General features: G+C 38.5%; 1 long non-coding RNA gene across 3 annotated transcripts; it reads left to right on the forward strand.

Moving 5' to 3' along the window:
• The first annotated feature begins 291 nt into the window (after positions 1 to 291).
• LOC126583913 (uncharacterized) lies at positions 292 to 1,915 on the forward strand. Of its 3 annotated transcripts, none has more exons than XR_007609879.1 (3): positions 292 to 627; positions 803 to 1,502; positions 1,825 to 1,915. It is a non-coding gene; the product is annotated as an uncharacterized LOC126583913 (long non-coding RNA). The 3 variants fall into 3 exon arrangements; XR_007609877.1 differs by lacking the exon at positions 1,825 to 1,915 and adding an exon at positions 1,727 to 1,810; XR_007609878.1 differs by lacking the exon at positions 1,825 to 1,915 and adding an exon at positions 1,685 to 1,801 and having other exon boundaries at positions 803 to 1,488.
• Positions 1,916 to 20,404: the final 18,489 nt, after the last annotated feature.

Raw genomic sequence — 20,404 nt, forward strand, 5'->3', positions numbered from 1 at the left:
TCGAGGGAGTTGACGAATGAGGTGTCTTGCTAATAGTCCATGTCGTAAGTACCAAAACTTCATTCTTTTGTTTTCTAAGTGGTAGCCCCGGACTTTTTCTTCATAGATTTTGTTGATGAAGGTTGCTAGGCCCGAATAAGTGGAATTGCAGAAGGTGTAACCGTTGGTGCATTAACATCATAATGGAAGCATCACAATGATGGAAGCATCACAATGATGAAAGCATCATAATGATGAAAACACCATAATGATGAAACATCATAATGATGTTTCTTTGGTGGAATTGTTTTTCATTTCCCCTAACAACCGGAATTGTTTTTCAACATAACACCATCATCTGTAGGTCGAATCACAAAGTTGTCTTCATGAAAGTTGTTCGTTAATTCCTTAACTACAACATATCCAAATTGGAGAGCCATCGGAGCAGTACAACTCCAGAAATCCAGGTATGATGAGTGACTGGTTATTATTTTTCTGTCAACCCGTCAGATTTGTTGTGAGCTTCGAAACTCCATTTTCTCTTGTTCAGATCGGTATGCTTTCTTCATTGAAGTTGTTCCTCAGCTTGTGAACTACAACATATCCAAATTTGAGATCCCTCAGAGCTGTATAACTCAAGAAATTCAGGTATGATGAATGACTGGTTATTATTTGTCTGTCAACCCGTCAGATTTGTTGTGAGTTTCGAAACTCCATTTTCTCTTGTTCAGATCGGTATGCTTTCTTCTTTGAAGTTGTTCCTCATCGACTCTTTCATAACATATCAAAAATTCAGGATGAACTAACGGTTAAATATTTCCAGATCTTCGAAACATCACAACAGCTTCGAAATCTGCAAGAAGCCGACTATCATGTTTGGAGCTTCAACACTTTAATTTCCGTCGCTCAAACAGAAATGGTTCCTTCTTGAAAGTTGTTCATATGCTCAAGAACTATAGGGTGTCCAAAATTCAGCTCCATTGGAGAAGAGCAGAGGTTGCAGAAATTTGATAGATGAAAGGAGGCGGAAGAGGGAGAGAGAAAAAAAAGTCTCTTGGGTTGGATTTCTATTTTGGGGCAGATTCCAATTTTTGTAGCACCTTCATTATTGATGAATTGCTTGTACTTTTGTCCATTATGAAATTTGGGACTTTGGCTTGTTGTTGGATCTATTATAATATGTTTGGGAACATATATAAGTGAATAAATAAGAAGGAAAATTTTGGGCCCTTGTGGGTGTAAAACAAAAAATGTTTATGTTTACCCAAGTGTTTTTGTACAAGTTCAAGGGCATCTTGGGTTTTGTGAACAAAATTTGTTTATTTGGAGCAAGGTTTTGTGTTGAAGCTTTGTAGGTGAAGCTTTGGTGTTGAAGCTTTGTGGGTGAAGCTTTGGAGGTGAAGCTTTTCGGGTGAAGCTTGTTGGGTGAAGCTTTTTAGGTGAAGCTTTGTGGGTGAAGCTTTTTAGGTGAAGCTTTTCGGGTGAAGCTTTTTGGGTGAAGCTTTTTAGGTGAAGCTTTTCGGGTGAAGCTTTTCGGGTGAAGCTTTTTGGGTGAAGCTTGTTGGGTGAAGCTTTTTAGGTGAAGCTTTGTGGGTGAAGCTTTTTAGGTGAAGCTTTTCGGGTGAAGCTTTTTGGGTGAAGCTTTTTAGGTGAAGCTTTTCGGGTGAAGCTTTTCGGGTGAAGCTTTTTGGGTGAAGCTTTTTAGGTGAAGCTTTGATGGTGAAGCTTTTTGGGTGAAGCTTTTTAGGTGAAGCTTTTTGGGTGAAGCTTTTTAGGTGAAGCTTTGATGGTGAAGCTTTTTGGGTGAAGCTTTTTAGGTGAAGCTTTTTGGGTGAAGCTTTTTAGGTGAAGCTTTTTGGGTGAAGCTTTTTAGGTGAAGCTTTGATGGTGAAGCTTTTTGGGTGAAGCTTTTTAGGTGAAGCTTTGTGGGTGAAGCTTTGGAGGTGAAGCTTTTCGGGTGAAGTTTTTTGGATGAAGTTGTTGTTTTTTTTTTTTTTTTTTTTTTTTTTTTTTTTTTTTGGCGCTTGACACGGTCTTCATTTGCTTGTTTTGTAGTGACTGTGGAAGACAGATTGCTTTCTGATTGAGAAGGGTTTCGGCATCGCTTGCTATGAATGTAAAAGAGTGAGGGCTGAGTTGGCTAAATTACCTCTTTATTGAATTCATTGCCAAATGGCCTTCATTACATAGGATGCCGAACGGCTATAGCTCAACACTTGTACATCGTGAGTCTATTTGTAGTAGTACTTCAAGTGATCAGCGTTCCATGGATGGCCAAGGGTCTTGCCATCGGAGCTTCTAAGTGTGTAAGAGCCAGGGCGACTGATGCCAATGACTTCATACGGTCCATCCCAGTTTGGACTAAGTGTGCCTTCACTCGGGACTCTGTCGCAGAGTAATCTTTTCTTTAAGACCCAGTCTCCTATTTTGAAAGAACGAGGCTTGACCCTAGAGTCATAATAGTTGGAGATGCGCTGCTTGTAGGCGACATTCCTCAAGTGAGCTTGGTTTCTGTGTTCCTCGACTAAATCCAAGTTGAGGGTGAGTTGTTTGTCATTTTCACTTTGAATGTAGTTCTGGACTCGGAATGTTGCTTGCTCGAGCTCAACAGAGACAACCGCCTCTGTGCCAAAGGCAAGTGAGAATGGAGTTTCTCCTGTTGAAGTCCGATATGAAGTGCGATATGACCAAAGAACTTGGGGTACAAATTCTGGCCAACAGCCTTTAGCTTTGTCCAAGCTGGTTTTCAAAGTGCGCTTGATTATTTTGTTGATGGCCTCAACTTGTCCATTAGACTGGGGATGAGCTGGAGAGGCAAAGCATAAGTTGATGTTGAACTTAGAGCAGAACAACCTGAACTTCTTGTTGTCAAACTGTCGCCCATTGTCAGTGACTATCGCATTGGGAATGCCGAATCTACAAAGGATGTTCTTCCACACGAAGTCTTCTATCTTTGCCTCAGTAATGGTTGCCAAGGGTTCTACTTCGGCCCACTTTGTGAAGTAGTCCACTGCAACGACTGCGTAACAGACTTTGCCCTTCCCTGCCGGCATTGGGCCGATCAAATCAAGTCCCCACTGGGCGAAGGGCCAAGGGCTGATCATAGGAGTAAGAGGCTCTGGAGGGGAATGAGGAATAGCCGCATATCGTTGACATTTGTCACATGAGCGGGATACTTTGATGGCATCCTGGTGGAGTGTTGGCCAGTAATATCCTTGGCGAAAAGTCTTGTGTGCTAGGGACCGAGATCCAGCATGATCTCCACAGACTCCCTCATGTATTTCCCGAAGGACGATTTCCGCCTCGGCAGGCGTAAGACACCTTAAGTATGGCAGGCTAAAACCTCGCTTATAGAGTTGATCATTGATGATCAGGTAGCGGGTAGACTTGTATCGAATTTGCTTAGCCTGGACTTTATCATTTGGGAGGGTGCCATGAGCAAGGAAATTATAGATCGGGGTGATCCAATTATCCCCCCGTTGTAAGTTGCATACTTCTGCGGCCATGGTGTTTGGTGTTGCCAACAGTTCGACATGAATTTTTCTTCCAATCTTGTCTTCCACAGCTGAGGCGAGGCGAGCCAGGGCGTCTGCATGACTGTTTGCCGCTCGAGGAACTTGGGTGATCTGGTAGTGGAAGTGCTTGAGCAAAAGTTGTGTTTGCGCAAGATATGCTGCCATGGAGCTGTCCTTAGCATCAAAGTTGTTGGTAACCTGGTTGACCACTAATTGGGAGTCACTGAAAATATCAATTTGTTTAACCCCGAGGTGTTTGGCCAAACGTAATCCTGCTAGAAGGGCTTCATACTCGGCCTCATTGTTTGATGCCTTGAATTTGAAACGAATAGCATACTCCATTGCTACTTTGTCGGGCGTAGTCAAGACTAGTCCCGCTCCACAGCCCTGTTGGTTGGATGAGCCATCAACATACAGACTCCATGCTGAGGTCGTTGATTCTACCTTCTGAGCTTCCGGGGGTAATGAAGCCACTGCTTCAGGTGTAGAAGCAATGTCAACCGGATATGTGAAGTCGGCAATGAAGTCTGCCACTGCTTGGCCCTTCTCAGCTGGCTTTGGTTGGTAGGAGATGTCAAACTCACCCAACGCTATTGCCCATTTGATCATTCGCCCTGAAGTGTCAGGACTTTCGAGTATCTGTCGAAGAGGATAATTGGTAAGCACGATGATGGAGTGCGCTTGGAAGTAAGGGCGGAGTTTTCGAGCAGACATGACCAATGCCAGAGCCAATTTCTCAATGTTAGAGTACCGTGTCTCCGCATCTTGTAAGGCTTTGCTAGCGTAGTAGACAGGTCGCTCAATATTCCCATCCTTTCGAATGAGAACGGAACTTACGGCTGAAGCTGATACCGATAGGTAGATAATGAGAATGTCTCCTACCTCGGGCTTGGAGAGTATAGGGGCTTTACTCATGTACTCCTTGAGGTTTTTGAATGCCTCGGCACATTCATCAGTCCATGTAATGTACTTCCTACTTCCCTTAAGTGCTTTAAAAAAGGGAGCACATTTGTCTGTGGCCTTAGAAATGAACCTGGTTAAGGCTGCCACCTTGCCAGTAAGGCTCTGGATGTCCTTTGAAGTTACCGGTTCCTTCATGTCGAGGATTGCTTTGATCTTCTCGGGATTAGCTTCAATGCCTCGTTGGCTAATCATGAAACCTAAGAATTTGCCAGAGCCTACGCCGAAGGCACATTTGTTGGGGTTTAACCTCATTCGATACCTCTTCAAAATAGTGAAAGTTTCATATAGGTTGGTGATGTGTTGGTCAGCATGTTTGCTCTTGACTAACATATCATCAACGTAAACTTCCATGCTCTTCCCAATCTGCTCGGCGAACATTGAGTTGACTAGTCTCTGATAAGTCGCTCCTGCATTCTTTAGGCCGAAAGGCATGACTTTGTAGCAGTATAGTCCTCTGTCGGTAGTGAAGGCTGTGTGTTCTTGATCCGAAGGGTTCATGAGGATTTGGTTGTATCCTGAGTAAGCATCCATGAAGCTCAGGAGTTCACACCCGGCCGTAGAGTCTATAAGTCTGTCAATAAGAGGAAGAGGGAAGCTATCTTTCGGACACCCTTTGTTTAGGTCGGTGTAGTCAACACACATTCTCCACAAGACCTTTTGAAGCAAAAGACTTTCTTTGGTCGGATTTTTCTTAACAAGGACCACATTTGCTACCCATGTCGGGTAATTGACTTCGCGGACAAAGCCTATGCCTTTGAGTTTTTCAACTTCTGCTTTCATTGCCTCGTATCGTTCAGCGTCATAAGATCTTCGCTTCTGTCTCACCGGCTTGATCTTGGGGTCAATACTCAAACGATGACAGATGACATCGGGAGAGATGCCTGGCATGTCCTCGTATGACCAGGCGAAGACTTCAGTGTTCTCTTTCAAAAAAGATATCAATGCTAACCGAAGGGGTGGTGACAATGTGGTGCCAATCTTCACCATGCGATCTGGATAATCTCTTGAGATAGGTACCTTCTCCAACTCTTCAGCAGGTTGGGCTTGCTGGGTGAAAGAGTCATCTCGAGGATCATCGGGTTGATTGTTGCTATCAGGAAGATCCAAGTTCGCTTTATCTAAGCTGGTCTTTGTGACTTGGTCATGTACAGACAGGGTTTCCTTGGGTCCGGGCAAGTGTTGTTGCTTAACTGAAGTGTTGTAACATGATCGTGCACTAAGCTGATCTCCTCTGATGTAGCCGTTGCCATGGGGGGTTGGAAATTTCATCAACAGCATATGCGTGGATACCATAGCCTTGAGATCATTGATGCCTGTGCGCCCAAAGATGACATTGTATGCCGTTGGGCAGTCAACCACTAGGAAGTTAGTGGTAATGGTAGCCGTGTAAGGGCCTGTACCAATAGTAAAGGGTAAATGTATGCTCCCTAAGGGTTGCACGATATCACCGGAGAAGCTTATCAGAGGAGAAATCGAGCGATCGAGCAAGTGTTCAGCTACACTGAGCGCCCTGAAAGCTTCGGCAAACATGATATTGACCGAAGCCCCTGTGTCTACGAGGATTCGTCGAACATCAAAGTTGGCTATGTGAGCCTCCACGATCAATGGGTCGTTATGAGGGTAGATGATGCCTCTTTCTTCCTCAGGGTAGAAACATATCGGATCCCAGTTAGGTTTTTGATACTTCCCTCCCCTGATGTCTTCCACGTGAAACACTTGGTGACCAGGCCTCAGACTTCGTTCACTGTTTTTCATGGCCCTATTGGAAGATTCGGATATGGGTGTGCCGCCGCTTATGGAATATATGACATTCACCTGGCGTTGGTTACGGTTATCCCTTTGAGGGTGAAGAAGGAATTGATCAATTTTTCCTTCTCGTGCCAAAGCTTCAATACGATCACGGAGGATGATACATTTCTCGCTATCATGGCCGTTATGCTCATGGTAGCAACAAAACGTGCCCGCGTTATTCGGGGGCGTGTAATCTGGGTGCCTCGGCTTTGGTTTTGGTATCAGGTGAGCTATGCTGGGGTAAATGGCCGCGCATGTGGCATTCAAGGGCGTGTATGTCTCATACCTTGGGGTAGGGGGTATCTTGACGCGGGTTTGACCCACTGCATTGACTGCCTGGGGGCGAGCGTTATTGTGGCGATACCCTTGGTTATCGGGATAGTGTCCCTTACTCTTTTTACTGAAAGGAGAGTGGTGAGGATGGAAATCCTTCCTCTTGCCTTGAAATTGATATGTCTGTTGATTCGGTGAAGCATTATGCAAGGCATGGGGAGGTGCCACTGCTGTTTGGGAAGTCGAGGTCTTCTCATTTAGGTGAGTCTGGCTTCCACCTCCCACTTGTTGATAAAGGATGGTTGTAGGGGGTTTCTCCTGATATGTCTTTGCCTCGGCGGAGGCATGGTTATAAGCCTGCGCCATCACCTCAGAGTAAGTCTTCCAAGTATTGGCATTGATCATGTATTTAAAGAAACAATCACGTAGGCCTGCCGTGAAGGCTTTGAGGGCAGTCTTGTCATCTGCTTCGGCACACCGGGAGTATTCATGGCTGAAGCGGCCAGCATACATACGTAATGACTCGTCTGGCTTCTGGCGGATAGTGTACAAGTCATCTGCAGAGTGCAAGCGATCGGTTTGGAAAATGTGTTGGGAAACAAATAGTTTCCTCAATTCCTCAAATGAGTCTACCGTCTCAGGTGTAAGACGACAATACCAATTTAGAGCTCCCCCAGAGAGGGTGGAGGGGAAGAGAAGACATCGCTCTTCGTCGGTGTGCATCCGGTATGCCATGGTGGACTCAAAGAGGTTAAGGTGCTCAATCGGGTCCTCTTTTCCAGTATAAAGTTGCAAGCCAAGCTTTTGCTTTGTCTTTGCTTGAAGGGGGGTGTTGAGGATCCTCCTTGTAAGAGGGCCAGGCCTGGGTTGGTTCCAGTCAGGTATTTCAGCCTGACGTTCAGCCTTCAACTTGTTTACTTCCTCAAGAAGTTGTAGGACAAGGGGGTCCTGAGCGGAGTTATGTGTCACTAGAGCTTTCTTTCGTAAATCTCCATCTCCTCTTGGAATTAGGAAGGTTTGATCAAGGGCATGTGATTTTTCCCTGGACTCGCTGTACTGGCTTCCAGGGTATGTCTGTCGGAACACCTCTGAGTCCCCTGTACCCTCATGTCTCTCTGGGACTTGTTGCCCCTTCCCCAAATTGGTGGCCGGCTTGGGCCGTGGCAGGGGACCGAGTCTCTCAGAAATCCTTGGGTCATTAATCTTTGAGCTTATATGGATGGAATTCTCTCGACGTTGCTTCAGGAAATCCCGACAATCGCGAAAGACGGCTTTCGATCCTTCTGCCCCTTCAGTAAAGAGGTGTCTCCCTCCACTTCTCATGGTTCGGGTTGAAGCAACTGGGTTAAGAGAAGCCTCATGTTGATTATCAAGTCGAGGGGTAATCTGTTCCCTATCAGGGATATCTATGTCGAATGCATGTGACCCTCCATGTTGGAGGGCACCCAGTTGATGGTTGACTTCCACGGGGGCAACAAGCTCGCGTGTCTGAGCTTGCCTAGCTTCGTGGAGTGTCTCGAAGAGCTTCTCATATTGCTCCTGGAGGACCTCATTCTTCATTGCTATCTTGTTGTTCTGAGCTTCCAACTCATCGACTTTAGCTTGAAGAAGAACTCGTTTTCCTTCCTTCTTTCGTTGTTTCGCACTATGTGCAAGGGGGGTGTCATTCTGTGTGCTGTGGCTTCCTTCGCTTCCCATGTTGGAGAGGGATGCCTGGTCAAAAGAAAGTGTACGAATGATAGAAACCAGCTTGACACAGCTGAAGAGAGTAGGAATAAGTGTCGTTTCCCACAGACGGCGCCAAATGTTGATGCACAAAATCAGCGAAGACTTTGGTACAACAGAAAGTGTCAGGTTTTGTGACCTTCGCTTGGTTGCTTCGGTCACTAGTGAGGATAAGTACGTAAATGAATAGAGACAGAGAAGCAAACACAGGATGTACGTGGTTCACCCAGATTGGCTACGTCCACGGAGTAGAGGAGTTCTTATTAGTAGTGAAGGGCTTACACAAGTACAAAGGATCAAGCTCTCAATTTAGTGAGTTCTTGTGAATGATTTAACACAAAATGGCATTAGGCAATATTGTGGGGGAATGACCCCTATTTATAGAAAAACTTGTAGCTTTGTCACATTGACATGTGTCATGTTGTGATTGGTTCTTGATGTCGACACGTGCTGCGCTCTGATTGGCTTCTAATCTTGACACGTGTCGAGTAGTGATTGGCCTCCTGGTCGGAGGGGAACTCTTCTGGGTCCTTGACAGTATAGCGTTGGCCGATGCTCGGTAGTTTCGGGATTGGTCAAGTATGGTACAAACAAAGTATAATATAAGATTTTGTGGTATCCACAAGTGTAAATATTTTAAATTGAAGATCGAATTCAATCATTGTATTCATATAGGGTCAAGGAGTGTGGTTGTAAAAAAACATCAAAATTGAAGTTACAATGACCGTTAAATCGTGATTTTTCGTTTATAACCGTCGAAATGTTTTGTCCCGTTACTTGATCTCTGAATGTTTATTTTTTGTAATTTTTGACGTATGCGATCTTGAAGTATATACAAACATGTTTGACGGTTGGATCTTTGAAACTAGTTTCGTAGAATGAGTATCCCATCAAAACAATAGATTCACTAATACGTAATAGTTTATTCATACTTTTATTAAGTATAACATAAGATTTTGTGGTATCCACTAGTGTAAATATTTTAAATTGAAGATCGAATTCAATCATTGTATTCATATAAGGTCAAGGAGTGTAGCTGCAAAAAATCATCAAAATCAGAGTTAAAATGACCGTTAAATCGTGATTTTTCTTTTTATAACCGTCGAAAAGTTTTGTCCCGTTAATTGATCTCTGAATGTTTGTTTTTTGTAATTTTAGACGTATGCGATCTCGAAGTATATACAAACATGTTTGACGGTTGGATCTTTGAAACTAGTTTCGTAGAATAAGTATCCCATCAAAACAATAGATTCACTAATACTTAATAGTTTATTCATACTTTTATTAAGTATAACATAAGATTTTGTGGTATCCACTAGTGTAAATATTTTAAATTTAAGATCAAATTAAATCATTGTATTCATATAAGGTCAAGGAGTGTAGTTGTAAAAAATCATCAAAATCGGAGTTAAATTAACCGTTAAATCGTGATTTTTCGTTTATAACCGTCGAAAGTTTTGTCCCGTTACTTGCTCTCTGAATGTTTGTTTTTTGCAATTTTTGGCGTATGCGATCTCGAAATATATAAAAATATGTTTGACGGCTGGATCATTGAAACTAGTTTCGTAGAATGAGTATCCCATCAAAACAATAGATTCACTAATACTTAAGAGTTTATTCATACTTTTATTAAGTATAACATAAGATTTTGTGGTATCCACTAGTGTAAATATTTTAAATTGAAGATCGAATTCAATCATTGTATTCATATAGGGTCAAGGAGTGTAGTTGTAAAAAATCATCAAAATCGGAGTTAAAATGACCGTTAAATCGTGCTTTTTCGTTTATAACCGTCGAAATGTTTTGTCCCGTTACTTGATCTATGAATGTTTGTTTTTTGCAATTTTTGGCGTATGCGATCTCGAAGTATATATAAACATGTTTGACGGTTGGATCATTGAAACTAGTTTCGTAGAATGAGTATCCCATCAAAACAATAGATTCACTAATACTTAATAGTTTATTCATACTTTTATTAAGTATAATATAAGATTTTGTGGTATCCACTAGTGTAAATATTTTAAATTGAAGATCGAATTCAATCATTGTATTCATATAAGGTCAAGGAGTGTAGCTGCAAAAAATCATCAAAATCAGAGTTAAAATGACCGTTAAATCGTGCTTTTTCTTTTTATAACCGTCGAAAATTTTGTCCCGTTAATTGATCTCTGAATGTTTGTTTTTTGTAATTTTTGACGTATGCGATCTCGAAGTATATACAAACATGTTTGACGGTTGGATCATTGAAACTAGTTTTGTAGAATGAGTATCCCATCAAAACACTAGATTCACTAATACTTAAGAGTTTATTCATACTTTTATTAAGTATAACATAAGATTTTGTGGTATACACTAGTATAAATATTTTAAATGGAAGATCGAATTCATTACTTGTATTCATATAGGGTCAAGGAGCGTAGTTGTAAAAAATCATCAAAATCGGAGTTAAAATAACCGTTGAATCGTGATTTTTCGTTTATAACCGTCGAAAACTTTTGTCCCATTACTTGATCTCTGAATGTTTGTTTTTTGCAATTTTTGGCGTATGCGATCTCGAAGTATATACAAACATGTTTGACGGTTGGATCGTTGAAATTAGTTTCGTATAATTCGTATCCCATGAAGTTCAATGGTGTGTGTGTGTGTATATATATATTTATTTATTAAGTAGATTTAAATCTATTTATTTTGTATGTATAATTATTATAGTTTTTAGGGGTATAAAATTTAATATATATATATATATATATATATATATATAGTTATTATAGTTAATATTTTGGGTATAATTATTATAATTATTATAGTTAATTTAATATATATATATAATTATTATAGTTTTTAGGGGTATAAAATTGTTAAATTAATATATATAATTATTATAGTATTTTTTTAGGGTTATAAATTATTAAATTAATATTCTGCTTATCGTATATCGTGTTACCCACGTGTATACCCGAACAAACCCGTTATCTTAACAGGTGCTTATCGGGTTACCCGATAACGACCCGTTTCGTTATCGTGTCGACCCGAACACCTGTTAATTTCATGTCGTGTCGTGTCGGGTTATCGGGTCGTGTCAGGAATTGCCAGGCCTATCCAGCAGCTCATATTTGGCTTCCTAGAGTGCATCCAATAGTTCTGGAAATCGTTAAAGATGAATGGTGAAAAAACTCTTCGCATGAGAGTTTGAGGCGTGGTAGCTAAGGATCAGCAAGGTTAGTAAATGAGAGATATATGATGTTTGGTTTTACACTTTGTAAGATATATTTTAGTAGTGGTTCAGTTGTTGGCCATAGTGATGGAAGGGCTTTAAATGTAGAAGATTAGTGGTGGGCATAAGGTTGGATTTGTATCATAGGTTATGATGTTCTTCCAATAGCCAGGAGAAAGTGTTTTCACATTGCATGCATTTAAAAAGTTTACCAATCGCCATTATGGTTTGCAGTGAAGGTGAATGATTTCAAGGATAGGAAAGAGAATAACAAGGCTTGGGGCGGTTGCTCGAAAGCTGAGAGAAGAGTTTCTCATGGTTGTAGTTGAAAATTATCCCCTCCCTCTCCTGTTCTGAACTTGGCTTTCTTTTTATACAGGCGGGAAACTCTTTTCTATATTTGTAATAGTAATGCTAGGAAGATCGTCTATTTTTTTTCCGTCGACAACAAAGTAAGCAGTTTCTTTGAAAGAGGAAGACCCAATACAAGTACATCAAATTAGCCCAACAAAATGGGATAGCCAAAGCCCAATCAGCAAAAATGCAGAAAATAAAAAAACATTAATCCTTAACCCGCACAACGACCTCCACCGCCGCCATCACCTCGCTAAGGACCACATAGGCAGTGATTCAACTCCGCGTTGAATTCGATGAAGGAAACGTAGCGCAAACCAAATCAACCTGCAACAACGAAAAAGCCCCAACCAAAATTCGCCACCAAGATCCATAAACCAGAGAAGAGCCCACAGATCTGAACCATGAACACAAGCACCTTCAACGAGTAAATAAAGGTTATAATCTTCTTATGTCCTATGAGTAAAAGAAAACGATGAAGGCTTATTTTTAGTGGGATAAAAAGGAACACCAGAAAGTATCACCCTTGCTTATCCCGCATGGGAAAACTCTAAATAATGAGCTTGGACTTCGGTGCTCCATTGAACTCCCATGGGTTCCATATTGAAAAACAATGAATTATACTCTTAATAGCACTTCACATTTACCCTACTTTTCTCAACTTTGTCCATAGTAAGAATTGCAAAGAGAGCTTTACTTATGGAGGCAAAGAGAGCTTTACATAAGGAAACAAAAACACCAAATATATTTCATAGAATAGTTCACTAGTTTTGAATCATTTTAAAGAAAGACACAAACCCAAACCCCAATAAACCTACCCAAAAGCAAGCAAACCAAAATTTTAAAATTCCAATAATGCTCCCCATAGACTTCTTACTTAACCAAGCCAAAACTACAAACATACATCATCTATAAAAACTTCAAACTGATTTTAGATTCATAAAAATTAATTTATGCAAGATCAGTTTGAAAATTTTCTGCACTTTTAGGATTTTGTAACACATGTTTTTGACACACATTTTGACACCCATTTTTAGGGCCCATTTCATAATTCATTTCAACGATCCAAATAATCTATATTTTCATACATCGTTCTAAATTATCTTCGCAAAAAATTAGACTAATGCAAAACTATGAAGACATTCATTTGTAGTGAAGAAAATGGACGAATGCAGTTTTACAAAGAAACACTAAATTTAATCCAACAATCATAAGGTTTCAGATTTAGGTGATTTTTGGTATACATGATCTTTGAGAAAGATCTCAAAGATAGACAGTTCAAATCATTAAAAACATTTCAGAATGTGCCTCAAAAAATGTGTGTCCCCAAGTCCTAACATATACATATACATATATAATTGATCGTATATCTTTAAGTTACTTGTTTGGATTGATTTTGTATTTGCAGCTACCACGGAAGATAGTGAATGAGAAAATATAGGACAACAAAATGTGTCATCTAACACTAACTTTTAAAGAAGGTTATGAAACTTTATTTTTTTGGGTAGCAGTGGTGTAATTTTTTTTTAATTTAGTTTTGGATGTCTTGACTGTAGGTGTCACAAATCGATCAATTTAGTCCTTGAAAATAGGTATCGCAAATCAATATGGTCCTTCAGTCATAATTCTGTAAAAAAAAAATTTGTTATGTACTGATGTGAGTTTAATAATTTAATAATTAGGTAAAAAAGTTGTAAAAATACCTTTTTGCACCATGTAATTTTTTTTCTTATAGTATGGCCTAATCCGAAGAGAGATCCCCTCTATAAATTCTTAAAGGCACAAGGCTTAACCAAAGCCTAAGAGGGGGTTTGGAAACAATTTTCAACCAACAATAGATGCGCCTCAATTAGAAGTTCATTATTTCAAGGCAGACTTGTCGTCCTTTGCGTCACCAAACCACCAAGGGAGCCCCTAACAAGCTCTTCAAGATTAAGGTTGTGAGAATGTTGATTACCTAAATATTAATGGTGATGTCACAGAAGTCGTCGCCAATCCAAGCTATCACCAAAGGTGATGTCGATCCAAATCCAATTCAGTAAAGGTTGTCGAAGTGTGTAAAGATTGGTGTATTGAGATTTTTTTTCTCTAGAGAATAGACAACGAAGGCTACCATAGATGGAGGTTGAGGAATGTGGATTGATATCGGAGGTGATTGCGGGACTACATTTTTGGGTTGACAACTTTTTTTATTAATTATTAAATTATTAAACCTATTTGTAATTTTTTTAAAATTTAATTAGACTTGTGTGACTTATTTATGCATCACATCAGTACACAACATAATTTTTTACAGAATTGTAATGGAATGACTACATTGATTTGAGAGACTTAATTGCAGGAATACACTAATTGATTTTCAATTTCAGGGACCATTTTGATGTCTCGGGTTAATTTTAGAGACCATTTTGATGTTGTGGATCAATTTCAAGGACTATTTATTATATATATAAAGGAACTTATGAGCCCCATTTATATGCCACATCAGCATTTAACATAATTTTTAACAGAATTATGACAGAATGACCAAATTGACTTGCGACACCTATTTTCAAGAACCGCATTGATTGGTTTTCAATTTCATGGACCATCTTGATGGTGAGGGTCAATTTCAAGTACTATTTGTGATAAAAACCCTTTTTTTATTTTAATTTTTTTATTATCTTAGTAGGTATGTGATTCATGAGGACTCATTATGATTAATGTGTTAGAATATAAGTATGAAATTGAATATTATGGTCGGTCATAGTGTTTCAATTGACATAGAAAAGTCTTGCTTGTAGGATTTAATTCAGATTATCCTGGTCCTTGTGGGACTGGAAGTCTATTTTGCTGATGTACTCATAATATGTTTGGATTCATAGTTGGTATCCTATGGTGATTCTAATAGGAGAATTATTAGGATTGATCTATTATAAATAGTGGTCACTGCTCCCACAAAACGTACACTCAATATATCGAACTAAGACCTATTGTTAGTTTGAGTACTTTTGGTTTGGCACGAACCATGTTTACTAGGATTGATCTATTATAAATAGTGGTCACTGCTCCCACAAAACGTACACTCAATATATTGAACTAAGACCTATTGTTAGTTTGAGTACTTTTGGTTTGGCACGAACCATGTTTACTAGAATGGTGAAACTCTCTTTTAAAAGGATAGTGAAACTCTAATTTTTACTTCATGGGTGGCAGGGGAGGAGCCAGATCGAGTCGAGAGTTGTAGGTTGAGAGGTCTGAGTTCTAAGTTTCATGAATTCTGATCGGAAGAAGATCGATGATAGGAGACCAGAGTATGAATATCGACGTAGAAAGCTTGGAGGGATGACATAATCAATATATTATTCTGCAGACAAGCAAACTTAACGCCTACTTCATGGAGTTAATTAAATTCACATAATGCCACTTATATTAAGGTCTATGTGGCATTTCTTTTCACTTTTAAGTGAGAAGTCTTATGTTCACATTTTTCTTAATGTCGATGTTGATACCAATACATTCCCCACCCTTGAATGAAAATATGTTGTTGTATGTACCAAAAAAATCCACACAACCTACGGTAAAGTTGAATTTCAAGAAATCTAGTAGAAATAATTAAAAAAAAATTAAAATCGAGTTACATGGATATACAAAAAGAGAAAGCTTTAATGAAAGGGTAATGTTAGGAGATTAAATTAGTAGACAAAGTTTGCAAGTTAAATGATGTGTCACTAATAAGAAATATGCATATTTATCAACAATTAAGCAATAATCCAATTGTCAACTTCCATGTATTTTAATTTACAAAATTTTTATCTACAAATTTATTCTCCCTAGTATTACTCATAATGAAAAGAGCTTTTCCAAACTTTTTATTAACAAAAAAAAAAAAAAAAAATCATATAATAACTTTATTTAAAAGACATAAACTTTAATGAAAAATGACTTTCTTGTGAGAGTTAATGAAAACGACTTCAACTTTAATAAAGATGACAAAAAACGGTTAAAAAAAAAAACTAAAAACTAATGCACAAGTTCCGCGTGTCTCGTCACACACTATTTTCTAAATTGAATACTAACTATTTCTAGAACTGAACACTGACTATTTCTTAACTAGTACTATCAGTATTTCTTAAAACTGAACACTGATTATTTCTAGGATCGAATACGAGTATTATCACAATTTCTTAAACTGAACACTGGAAATACCACTATTTACTATTTCTTAAACTGAACACTAGTACTATCACTATATTTTAAATTGAACACTGACTATTTCTAGAACTGAACACTGACTACTTATTAAACTGAACACTAGTACTATCACTATTTCTTCAAACTGAACACTGATTATTTCCAAAACTGAATACAAGTATTATAACTATTTCTTAAATTGAACACTAGTAATATCACTATTTCTTAAATTGAATACTGACTATTTTTAGAACTGAACACTGGTACTATCACTATTTCTTAAACTGAACACTGGTACCATCGTTATTTCTTAAACTGAACACTGATTATTTTTTAAATTCCCCATAAAAAACCACCTTGTTTATGCATGGTCGGTTACATCCTCTGTTGAAGCAGTGAAATATGCAGAAGAGATCTTCTTGATTCAATTGTACCCATAAGTCATTACATTTCAAATTGCAACATCCTTCTCGTGAATCATATCAAAAACCACACTTGAAAACATGCGGTGTAAATATTGACATGCATATAGATTGGACTGAATTATTGTCATGCATATGGTCAACCTGCAGTTTAAATATTTTACAAATAAAAATATATTTTGGAAATAATGAATGGCTGTGGACCTTCTGGTGCATGCATTAGATAGTTCTATTGCCTTTGGATTTTTCTGTTAATTTTTTTTTTGTCGTGATTTTTCTGTTGAATAGTCACGGAGCATACTTGAAAACCAAATGCTTGGAATCGGCTTAATAAATTAGGCTTACTCCCGGCGCATGTATAAAAGGCGCAGTGTGTGTATCATTACATAAAATTATTACGCTTTTGGTTAATATTTTAAATTTCCATTTCATTAATTTTCCTAAAAAAAAAAAATCTTATATAATCCTTTAAATGAACATAAATTTTACTTGTTTTGGCACACAAGTATATTTGGCTAATTTAATTAAGACCACAAAGCTCAATTAATAATATTGACAATTCTAACCCAAAAAGATATTGTCATTTAGTATTATGATCTAGTGGTATTCATCTTCACTTGTAAGTGAGAGGGTTTTGGGTAAGAAACACTAAACTTACGCTCGCTAATAACATATAAAACCATCTAAGTTATTAAAAAAAAAAAAACGGACACGCGTTTTGATAGAAATGATCAATGATCATAACTAATAAATGGACACAATTTTTCCTTTTGAAAACAAGCGATAATTACAATTTAAAGAAAAAAAAGACTTAATCAAAGGTAAAACTTTTCTTCTGCATATGACTATGTGCCCTCTCCCTCCCCCAAAGCGCCTAGACCTCTCAAACCCTCTCTACTATTGGCCTCTTGCTCTGGCTTGGGGTTGGCAGCAACCCATCCCTTCCCTCCTCGCCCTCCTCCCTCTTCCCCTTTCTTCCACCCTCTATTTCATCACTATCTCCCATCTCTCCTTGATTTTCGTCCTTCTTCCTCTTCTCCTTTTTCCACCCTTGTTTCCTTACTTTCTCCCCTTCTCTTCCTCTCTTTCCTCTTGGTTTCCCCATCTCTCCCTTTTCCTCCGACTCTACCACGGTTTTTCCCTCTCCAAACCACCATGGTTGGAGATTTAGTTATCTATTTTTGCATTTAGCTTTCAATTGTTTTCTTTATGAGCATTTTGTGTCTCAAGTTGCTTTGAGCTTGGTCTCAATCTTCCCTTAGTTTATCTCTAATATGTTTTCTTTGCCTTGTTCCTTTCCAAACATCGCTCCTCACCGTGAATCTTCTACCATCTACTCTTGCTGCTCGTTTCATTGAGTGTCTTTTCCTAGGATCTCCTCCTGAGGCATACTTTGGTGGTTCGTAGCATTTAAAGTGCATTTTGCACTATTTGATAGGATTATGGAAGCGCTCCCAGCACGGGTATCTTGCTTACCCCCATTTTCCGTTCATCAATTTGGTTCTTTGGCCCTTCTTTCGGGTGATGGTGATGGATATATGCTGGTGGTGCAGCGGTTTTGGTGGAGGTGGCTGTCTAGGTTTTTCGGTTTGGTTGCTGCTATGGGCTGCTCACTTTGGGCCCTTTTCATTGTAGTTTTTGTTTATGGAGTTAAGCTTTTGCTTGGCCATTTTGGATTCTCTTTTGGAGTTGTTATTACCTTGTATTAGCTTTCTCAATAAATGAAATTTACTTTGTTTGTCCAAAAAAAGAAAAAGAAAAGAAAAAAGGACTTAAACTTGAGACACTATAATTTAATAATAATAAAAAAAAGAAGACTTAAACTCGAGACTCTGGCCCTGTTTGGTGGGCTGAATGTGATAGGTTGTAATCAATTAAAATGAATTTGAGTCAAGTTTGTTGTTTGTTGTGTCAAATGTGAGATAGATATGACTGAACATGATGAATTATGAGTCCATAATAAAGTAGGTTATCTAACCTATCCTTATACATGAGCTCCAAGTTCTATCTTATAAGTCCTTGCCAATCATTTCCAACCCCTTACATAAACATTGCCTTTTGTTTTTTTAGTACAAGATATATTTTAGGCTAAATAGCCAAAATGGTCCCTGAGATTTGCATAACTTATCACTTTGGTCCCTGAGATTCGAAATCAATAAAAGTGGTCCTTGAGATTGTCCATCATCCATCATTTTGGTCATTCTGTTAAAAATTCTGTTAAATGTCCCGGAGCTCTTGGCCGGAAGTTTGGGCAATTTTCAAAGCTTCGTAACTCAATCGTTTCTTAACCAAATTCGACCCATATTATATCAAAATGAAGATAGGAAATTGTAGAATAAGATTATACCTATTTGGAAGCCCAATGGTTGCCGGAGATGGCCATAAAATAGCCTCAAAGTTGACTGATTCGAGCAAAAACTCGAAAACTCGTCGAAAACTGGGTAAACTTTAAACGTTCATAACTTCTTCAATACTCAACGAAAAACAAAAATCATACTTCTCGACGAGACGAAGAGAATAGTATCTTTTTTGATGGCTAGATCACCGTGTTTTGCCCGGAAAACGGCTCGAAAGTGGCTAACTCGAGACCAAGACGGCCACTTTCGAGCCGTTTTCTGGCAAAACCAAGGAGAGTTAGCCGTAAAAAAATGTATCATTTTCTCCGTCTGGTCGAGAAGTATGATTTTCATTTTTGAATCACTTGATTTCGTTGAGTATTGAAGAAGTTATGAACGTTTAAAGTTTATCCAGTTTCCGGCAAGTTTTCAAGTTTTCCCTCGGACCAGTCAACTTTGAGGCTATTTTCAAGCTATCTCCAGCAACCATTGGGCTTCCAAATAGGTATAATGTTATTCTATACTTTCATATCTTCATTTTGATATATTATGGGTCGAAATTGGTTAAGAAACGATTGAGGTACGAAGCTTTGAAAATTGCCCAAACTTCTGGTCAAGAGCTATAGGATACTTAACGGAATGACCAAAATGATAGACGGTAGACAATCTCAGTGACCACTTTTATTGATTTGGAATCTCAGGGACAAAGTGATGAGTTATGCAAATCTCATGAACCATTTTGGCTATTTAAAGGAGGGGAGAGTTTGACTAAACCGTATAATGAGCAACCTAATTTGGTATCAAATTTGTTAAATTTAAACATAAAATCTTCCACTTACAAATGAAGACTATCAAATCGTAATACGAATAGCAAAATTGCCATTTTTAATCTGTTTAAAACTATCAGTAGTACTCTCAACAAGTCCAATCTTTTCAGGCCATCTCCAACTGAAGGGTCCAGAGGGCCAGAGGGCCGAAAATAGCCCTAAAACCGTCTCCAACCGAGGGCTAGGCCAGAGGGCTCTGGAATCTGGGAGGGCCCCACGGGATCGGAGAGGGCTGGAGGGCTGGAGGGCTGGCTGCTTTCGACCAGCCAGCCAGCCCTGGGCTGGCTATTTTTTTTTTTAATGTTTCCTATTGCTGTCGGTTAAAACCGACAGCATTGAAGAGCTTTTTTTTTTTAATAGTTCTACTATTAGTGTCGGTTATAACCGACACTAATAGTTTGAAATATTTTTGAATGTAACGGCTAGCTGACTCAGCTAGCCGTTGAACTAGCCGTTGGTTTTTTTTTTTTTTTTTTTTAAATTTATTTTAAACATTTTTTTCTTCTATAAATATGGTGAAGTTCTTTCAATTCTTCACTTCATTTGCAATATTTCCTTCTTCAATATTTTTCAATATTTCCTTCAATATATTTCTCAATATTTCCTTCAATATATTTTCTAAGATTTCCTTCATCTATAATATTTGTTTCAATTTTTCAATATTTCCTTCAATATATTTTCCAATATTTCCTTCATCTATAATATTTGTTTCAATTTTTCAATATTTCCTTCATCTATAATATTTCTTCATTTCATTTGCAATATTTCCTTCAATATTTCCTTCATTTAAAAAAAAAAAAAAAAGGCCTCATCTGCAATGAAAGGTAGGGCT

This window comes from Malus sylvestris, chromosome 9 (genome assembly GCF_916048215.2).
Source record: "Malus sylvestris chromosome 9, drMalSylv7.2, whole genome shotgun sequence".
Taxonomy (NCBI): Eukaryota; Viridiplantae; Streptophyta; class Magnoliopsida; order Rosales; family Rosaceae; genus Malus; species Malus sylvestris.